At 51.1% G+C, this 9,259-nt stretch overlaps 1 pseudogene; it reads left to right on the forward strand.

The window, feature by feature from the left end:
- Nucleotides 1-5,031: 5,031 nt before the first annotated feature.
- Nucleotides 5,032-7,870, forward strand: LOC135973348 (claudin-3-like; annotated as a pseudogene).
- The last annotated feature ends 1,389 nt before the right edge of the window (nucleotides 7,871-9,259 follow it).

Here is a 9,259-nt window from a genome sequence, read left to right on the forward strand (position 1 = left end):
TTTGCTCCTGACATTTGTCCAAATATTTCTTCCCTGGAAAGTATTTTTGAATGTTTCCTTTTAACATACCCATTTAAGGCTTTTGGGTCTAAGCATAAAGGTAAGGATCCATCTTTTTTTCTGCTATTACTAATGGATTCACCCACTCAGTGGGCTCTTCCGCTGTTTTAATTATATCTAAATTAACTATCCTTTCCTCTTCCTTTTGTACCCTATCTCTTAAAGTGAATATTATTTTTCTAGCTGCCTGTATAACTGGTTTATTTGTTTCATTTAACTCTATTTTATACATTGTATCCAAGTCACCAATGCCAGGGAATAACTCTGTAAATTGATGTTCTATTTCCAGTGTTTCAGAACCCTGAACAGTCTGAATTCTACCAAGTAGATTTAGTGCTAAACATGTTTCTAAACCTGAAGTAGAAACTTAACTACTACAAATCTTATGTTTTCTAAATTATCTTTAACTATGACCTGTAATTCACAAATACCCATAACAGGCATTTTTTACTACTATAAGATTGTAAATTAATATGTATTTCTAACTACAGGTTTTACTTTTAGATATTTTATAACTTCTTCTGACATTAGCTTGCGCACCTTTATCTATTACATATGAAATAAATATCCCATCAATAGACAGAGTAACTGTCCAATCCTCCTTGTAGTTCACACAGTGACTGTTTCAAAATACCCAGAAACAAACTTTCTGCATATGTAATGTCAGCTCTGTATTCCTTATTCGGGAATTTTGAGTGCAATGTATTTTTTCTGAGTTTTTCCAGACTTCTCCATTTACAAACTTTTGAAGAATGATTCTGTTTCTTGCATATATGACAGGTTTGACCATATGCTGGACATTGTTTACATTGGTGCTTCCTTCCACATCTAGAACATTTTTTCATATGTTCAGATGTTTTACCTTTAATACTTTCACTCAGTTTTTCTCCATAGTCTTGTTCTTTCCTTTTCCTTATTAAGTCTATATTCACATCAGTCTGTTTTCTTTCTAAAAAGTGCAATCATTGTTGATTAAGTTTAGCAGTTTGGCAAATTCTCACTGCTTTTTCCAGATTTAGATCTGGCTCTTCTAAGTCTTTTTCTTACACTGATATTTTGATGGCCATCACAATTTGATTTCCTATCATTGACTCTGGAAATTACATGTCTGACTTATCTTTGCTTCTGTTAAAATTATTCAGAAGTCTCTTCCTCCATTTGATTTCTCAAGTGAAACTGAAATCTTTCAAATGTTTCATTTCTTTTTGGTAAACAGTATTTTTTTAAAGAAAAACTCATGGCTGGCTTGTTCTCTAACATTAAGCTGAAATTAATTATTTAATGAAATTGCTTCAGTACCTGTAATACTCAAAAAGATGACAATCTTTTGTTCATCTTCCTAGTGAGCAGATCCCAATGTCCTCAAAAATTAATCAAATTCTTGTTTAAACCTTTTCCAGTTTTCTGCAGCATTTCTGAACTTTTTTTTTAAAAAAAAATGTGGGTAGCTTAATTGATCTATCTTATTTTCATTCAAACCTAAGGTGTTTGTTTGTGTGTTTTTTAATTCTTCCAATTCTCCCCAAGACCCCTGTTCAAATTCCTTCTCCTCTTCTGGCAGAGGGGGATTGAACCTGAGTCACCCACATGACAGGCCAGTGCTTTGACCCTGGGCTAAAAGTTGCAAGGTGGGCAGTGGCACCACCTCCTCCTCTGGCTGTTTTGTGTTCAGTGAGGCAGGTGCCTGTCTCATTCTCACAAGGAACCCCTTGGGCTCACCAGTTGTCTGACTCCAGGCTGCACGTCCCTGTTCAGGGACCGCTAACCTCCCTGCAGCCCGGACTTAGGCACTCACCTCTGAGAAAGGGCCGTGGCTTAGAATACACATCTCCCATTGGCTATCCCCACCTAGCATGCTGGCTTTTGTGGCTCCTATCCCTCTCATGATCTGGAGGATGGCGTGGACTGCACTCTCAGCAAGTTTGCAGATGACACTAAACTGGGAGGAGTGGTAGATACATTGGAGGGTAGGGATAGGATACAGAGGGACCTAGACAAATTAGAGGGCTGGGCCAGTATAAACCTGATGAGGTTCAACAAGGACAAGTGCAGAGTCCTGCACTTAGGACGGAAGAATCCCGTTCACTGTTACAGACCAGGGACCGAATGGCTAGGAAGCAGTTCTACAGAAAAGGACCTAGGGGTTACAGTAGATGAGAAGCTGGATATGAGTCAACGGTGTGCCCTTGTTGCCAAGAAGGCTAACGGCATTTTGGGCTGTGTAAGTAGGAGCATTGCCAGCAGATCGAGTGACGTGATCATTCCCTTCTATTTGACATTGGTGAGGCCTTATCTGGAGTACTGTGTCCAGTTTCAGGCCCCACGCTACAAGAAGGATGTGGAAAAATTGGAAAGAGTCCAGCGGAGGGCAACAAAAATGATTAGGGGGCTGGAGAACATGACTTATGAGGAGAGGCTGAGGGAACTGGGATTGTTTAGTCTGCAGAAGAGAAGAATGAGGGGGATTTGATAGATGCTTTCAACTACCTAAAAGGGGGTTCCAAAGAGGATGGATCTAGACTGTTCTCAGTGGTACCAGATGACAGAACAAGGAGTAATGGTCTCAAGTTGCAGTGGGGGAGGTTTAGGTTGGATATTAGGAAAAACTTTTTCACTACGAGCGTGGTGAAGCACTGGAATGGGTTACTTAGGGAGGTGGTGGAATCTCCTTCCTTAGAGGTTTTTAAGGTTAGGCTTGACAAAGCCCTGACTGGGATGATTTAGTTGGGAATTGGTCCTGCTTTGAGCAGGGGGTTGGACTAGATGACCTCCAAAAGTCCCTTCCAACCCTGAGATTCTATGATTCTTTCCCCATGTGTTATACAGGACGCCCGGGCGCGGGACAGAGGCTGAGTAGATGGCAGTGTGTTCCAGGGATTTTCAAGGCACCTACAGTTCAGCGTGGCAATGCTTGGCAACACTGCACCTAAATCTCTTTGTGGATTCACCAAGGGCAAATCATGCCTGACTAACCTAATTGCCTTCTATGAGGAGATAACTGGCTCTGTGGATGAGGGGAAAGCAGTGGACATGTTATTCCTTGAGGAATAATTCAAGGCTTATTCCTTGAGTGGCTAGGCAGCAGTTCTGCAGAAACCTAGGGGTTACAGTGGACGAGAAGCTGTATCTTAGTTGACAGTGTGCCCTTGTTGCCAAGAAGGCTAACGGCATTTTGGGCTGTATAAGTAGGAGCATTGCCAGCAGAACGAGGGACGTGATAATTCCCCTTTATTTGGCATTGTTGAGCCTCATCTGGAGTATTGTGTCCAGTTTTGGGCCCCACAGTACAAGAAGGATGTGGAAAAATTGGAAAGAGTACAGTGGAGGGCAACAAAAATGATTAGGGAGTTTGAGCACATGACTTATGAGGAGAGACTGAGGTAACTGGGATTATTTAGTCTGCAGAAGAGAAGAATGAGGGGGGATTTGATAGCTATTTTCACCTATCTGAAAGGGGGTTCCAAAGAGGATGGATCTAGACTGTTCTCAGTGGTGGCAGATGACAGCACTGGAATGGGTTATCTAGGGAGGTGTTGGAATATCCTTTTTTAGAAGTTTTTAAGGTCAGGCTTGACAAAGCCCTGACTGGGATGATTTAGTTGGGAATTGGTCCTGCTTTGAGCAGGGGGTTGGACTAGATGACCTCCTGAGGTCCCTTCCAACCCTGAGATTCTATGATCCAGGCCTGACAGCTGTGTCCATTATGACAAGGGCTTTGAAACATGGGTGGTTTAGACAGGCGCAGTCATAAGGGCCTGTCCCAATACTGTAAATGCTCAGGACTGGCCTCCACTTGACATTTGTTGCAGGTCAACTTGAGTTACTCCACATTAAAATGCCTAGCTTCAGCTCTGCTGAGAATCCAGTGGCGTGTTAACACTTCGGAAGTGGGGTCGCCATGGTGGGATGAGTTTACCCACAGCAAGAGAGCTGTTGCTGGATCCCCATCCTGAACCAATTGCCAGGCATCTGCCCCATCCTCGTACTGCTAACCAACGAGCCTGGCCATCTCTCTGAGTCATCCTGTGCTTTTACCTGCTGTGGGGGCATCCTGCCCGTGTCACCTTCCCTCCCATTTACATGCTGGCATGCAGCCAGGTTGTCTTTTGTGTTTCCAGCTCTTGTGCAATTCGCACCCCCCTCTCGTTCTCCTGGTTAACAAGCAGTCCTGCCTTGTGCTCCAGAGTGATCCTGGTTTGAGATCCATTGCCCTGTGGGGAGAGCAGTTTTGATCTGGCACATCTAGCCCCTGAGCCAGTGAAGGACAGGGCTCATGGCCAGGATCCTCGCCAGTGCCCTCCCCCCCACCCACGCCACCCCACCCCACCCCACCCCACCCCATCCCACCTCACCCCACCCCACTCCCCCCCCCGCCCCAGGGAGAGGAGCTCGCGGTCAGTTATACCGCGGTCAGTTGGTTGGGGGAGCAGGGAGGCAGCAGGAATTAGTGGGAGGGCAGGCGTGTTAATTGGTTGGTGTGTTTGGAGAAACAGGCACATTAAGGACTCAGCCTGGGCTGTGGGATAGGACAGTCTGATGTGGGCTTGTGGGATAGATGACTGGTCCCCTTTGTGGAGAGCAGCTCCACTAGCTTTGCCTGAGGAAGGATGGAGAGATTTCCAAGGAGGAAAAATAGGGAAATAATCTCCATCTGTCTCCAGCCCAGCAGGTCTTTCCCACCTAAAATCTGCTCGCCGCAGCCCACCCTCCCCCTCCTCCCAGTCTCGCTTTTTTTTTCTTTCACATTTTCCAGTCGGGAGGAGAAGGGGAAAGTGGATGGGGTGGAGAATAGAGAATCTCTCCCTTGTCCAGAAGCAAGGAGATCTATGACTTCGCTCAGCCCGGTGGGATGGGGCTGGGGTGTTCTCCCATGCCTTTGGGACCACTACCCACACCAACAGAGCAGCAGGAGGCCACTGCACCACAGCTGGCTCCTTGCTGCGTCGATACTGATTGCGTGTGTCTGTGACAATCCACGCTGGCAGGTGTGCAGGCTGATGGTTTGGTGCCTGTGGGATGCCTTGGTGAGGCCGATGGCTTTCCCGCTGCATGTCGCCACCTGGAGCTTGAGGAATGGACGCTTGGGCATGCCTCACCAGTCTGGACACAGCATTGGATTCACGGCCTCCACTCTGACCCTGGAACAGGAGCAGCTACTAAAAGCAGAGTGTCCCATTCCTGCCCTTTACAGGGTCTGCTGCATCTTCCCTGGAGTCTGAGATGAACCCCCCAGGCGGCCCTTTCCAGGGAGCACAGGAATCCACTCCAGTCTTTCTCCTAATCCCTAGCACTGTGTCTATCTGGCACCAGCCCAGCGAGCATCTGTTACCAGGGATGGCCATAAAAACAGCAGGCTGGAACTCAGGGCCCAGCGGGGAAGGGTTCCAGCTCCACCTCCTGCCGCCTCCCCCATTCTCCTCTCTCACCAATGCCATCTCCATAAACAAAAGGGGAGTGGGGCTGGGGCGGTGGCAGAGGAGTCAGCGAAAGGGAAAGAGTCCGTTGGTGAAACCCCACCCCTGAGTGAGTGAGCAGCACTGAGGTAATGCAGCCCAGCCCTGGCTCCACTCACTGAGATAAGGCAGCCACCAACACAGGTGCACTCAGGAGTGAGCAGATCCTCTGGAGCTTACACAGACAGCGACAGGTGCCTGCAGGTGTTGCCAGCTAAGGAGTCCCGCTCCCTTTCTGCCGTTGCCTTGAAAGTACCTAGGACGTGGCAACATGTCGATGGGGCTGGAGATCGGTGGGGTGGCCCTGTCGGTGGTGGGCTGGGTGGGCACCATCCTGTGCTGTGCACTGCCCATGTGGAGGGTGACTGCCTTCATCGGGAACAACATTGTGACAGCCCAGAACGTCTGGGAGGGGCTGTGAATGAACTGCGTGGTGCAGAGCACGGGCCAGATGCAGTGCAGGGTCTACGACTCCATGCTGGTGCTGCCCCAGGACCTGCAGGCGGCTCGCGCCCTGGTGGTGATCGCCATCGTGCTGGCCATGCTGGGCCTCATGGTTGCCCTCATCGGAGTGCAGTGCACCAGGTGCGTGGAAGATGGGACCACCAAGGCCAAAATCACCATTGTGTCTGGGGTGATCTTCTTGCTGGCTGGGATCATGACCCTCATCCCCGTGTGCTGGTCGGCCAACACCATCATCCGCAACTTCTACAATCCTTCGATGTTAGAGTCACAGAAACGGGAGCTGGGAGCCTCCCTCTACGTGGGCTGGGCAGCTGCAGCACTGCAGCTGTTTGGGGGGGCTTTGCTCTGCTGCTCCTGCCCCCACCAAGGATGAGAAGTACACTCCAGGCAAGATGGCTTACTCTGCTCCTAGATCCACTGGGCCCAGCTACGACAAGAGGAACTACATGTGAGGGAGGCAGCCCAGCACCCCTCCTGCCTGCCCTGATTCATTCATCAGACTGCTCCTGACTTCACTGCCTCCCCCGCTGCTCTCTGTAGCCCTTAAAACCCCCGGGGAACACGGCCACCCCTTGCTGCCCCAAGGACAACAGTTGGCTGGCTGCTCACCAGACTGATTGTCATTCCAAGGGCTGGGTGGAGGAGGAACTGCTCTTTCTCCCTCAGGGCTGCTGGCGAGGGGAAGCAAGATCCTGGCTAAGACTCTCATTTCTGTTTGTAGATACTTTGTCTTTGATCTATTGCACCCCAGCTCTGAGACACCCTCATCCCCACTGGCTGGAGAAACCCCACTGGGCTCCGTTCCTCCTTCAAACCCAACGGACTCCTCCAGCTGGCTCAGCTGGCAAACACTCTGCCTGAGAGTCAGGCCCCAGGGCAGGGAGGGGCGGAAGGGTAACTAAGGGGGAAGAGGTATTTGTGCTGAATGTGCCAGCAGCCTCTCCCAGCTGCCATTGGCTATGCCCTGGGTGTTAGGACCCCCTCCTTTTCCCTACCTCCCAGGAGTTTTCTCTGAGGCACGGCTGGGAGCACCCCACCCCACCCACCCGCCCTGTCCTTTCTGCGAGGGATAGAGTAGAGGGGAGACACACCGTTCAGAGCAGAGTTGGGAGAGGGCAGAGAGAGCAGAGAGAGCAGAGGAGGGCAATGGGTTCCATGCCCTGCCCCTAAAGGGCTCTGAGCTCTCTCCTGAGTCATCTCTGATTTACGCCCCACTGCTCTGCATTGGCCAGCGGGAGAGGCGTGGAACATGCAGGGCAGGCACCAGGCGTTCACCTACCCACCAGGGAGAGAGCTAAACAAGCCGTATCTTAGCAGTCTAAGCCAAGGCTGGAGAATGGGGGTGGCTCGTGGCAATGGGGGGAGAAATCTGGCAAGGGTGTGGAGAGGGTCCTGGCCAGGGAGTGGACGTGGGGGAGACCCTTCTGCCAGTGAAGAGCTCTGGGTCAATATGAGTTGGGTGCGCCCGCCTGCGGGTTTGATGGCTGTGTAAATACGGATGGTTATTGTATCTAGGAGAGATTTTTCACCGTGATTTGATTTGTGAAGGAAGCTACTGCTGGGACATGCTGCCTCCTAGCACCTGCCTGTGCTGCTGGGACTTATCCTGGGCCATGGAACAGTAGCTGATCTCTTGGCCTCATGGAACAGCTGATCCTTATAGGGGCCCTGAGGTGGCTTTTGTGGGAATGAGAGGAATGAAGAGCCCTCCCTTGCCATGGTGGGAAAGGAGGCCAGCAGACACTGGGGCGGGGGTGTGCAGGGCGATCGTCTCTCTGAGCACCTGCCTGCCTGTGCTGGACAGGCTGTGCCCTGTTACATGCTTAGACAGTCATGCTTCCACTGTTTTGTACTGAGTTACATTTTTCAATAAAATTGTCCAGTTCCAGTAACAGCTGAGCGTATGAAGCAATGTGCTAGAAATCAGCTTTCCCTCCTCTGGCTGCAGGCTGCAGCCCTGGCTCGGGCTTCTGTCTGGAAGGGCAAGGGCGAACCAGAGAGCTCAGGTGAAAGAGACGTGTCAGGTCACTTTTCAGTAAGCCCTCTCCTCTCCCATGGGTTCTTGCTGCAAGCTCCCTCTACACTATCTCCCCAGGTTGGGGCTGGACACCGGGCCCAGGGGCTTACCCTTCCCCAGGTACCACTGAGTGACAGAGTGGGGTCCCATTCCAATGAGGGGGTTCTCTCCCCATCTCCAGAGGCAGGGGGAGGTCTCCCCTGGGAGATGCTCAGACACTCTTGCTGCCATGAGCTCATGGGTTAACAGACATTGGAGCAGCAGCTCAAGTTCTGCTCTATTTACTTTCCCTGCCAAGCGTAGTTAAAAGTGTATTTCTTGCCTTGCCTAGGTGGGGACAGGTCTCTTCCCTGTGTGGGGGAAGGGCAGGATTGAGCAAGCTGTTATTTGCATTAGCCTGTTGCCAGCAGAACAGTGTGCGTGTGCGTGAGATGGACAGGCCACACCCTCCTGCCCTCCACACTTCACTAGACAGGCAAACGCTCACACCCAGGGTGAACTCCCCCAGCCTGCGTGGGGAGCTCTGCAAAGGTCCAGCCTGGGCTCCTATGTCGCAAGGGGTGGCAGTGCCCAGTACAGTGGCTAGGATTCCTGCTCCCCACTCCTTTTCCTCCCTTGTCCCACTCTGTAACTGAGAGCTTGTAGCTGGGGAAGTGGCCCTACCGCAGGGGGTGAGTGCAGCTTTCCGAATGGAGCTGCTCATGGAGACTCACTCCCATCCCACACCTGCCACCTCCCCACACTTCAGGAGCCACAGAGACTATTTTAGCAGGTGCGGAGATCAGGCCCTGACTAGCTATGTCCTTCACCCCGTGTTACCAAGTAGATGTCCCACCCAGGCAGTGACCCTCCTTTGCAGGCCATGAGAGAGTCCTTCGCGGGGCAGGGGTGCAGTCCGGGGCCCTGCACTCTCTGGGGATCGGACAGAGACTAGTCCTGCTGCCCACCCTAAAGAACTGCCATACTCTAACGGATTTGGCACCCGCCTGGCTCTGCTCTCCACAGTACCTGGTAGGTCTGCCCGCCTGACTGGCTCGTTCTCCTAGATAGTCAGCAACAAAAATGCTCGTTGTTTAGGATAAGCAGACCCGGTACGTGACTTGCTGGCTTGAGCTGCGCACTGACCAGGTGGGGTCAGTAACCAGCTGGGTCCTGGGCCTAGGAGAGGCGGTGTTCTTCACCTGACCTCTCAGGGCCATTCTATACCCTCGCTGCTGCAATCATGGGCCCAGCACCGCCCTGGCTGTTGCAGTGAACACAAAAA

The sequence above is a fragment of the Chrysemys picta genome, chromosome 9 (assembly GCF_011386835.1).
Source record: "Chrysemys picta bellii isolate R12L10 chromosome 9, ASM1138683v2, whole genome shotgun sequence".
In the NCBI taxonomy this organism is placed as follows: Eukaryota; Metazoa; Chordata; order Testudines; family Emydidae; genus Chrysemys; species Chrysemys picta.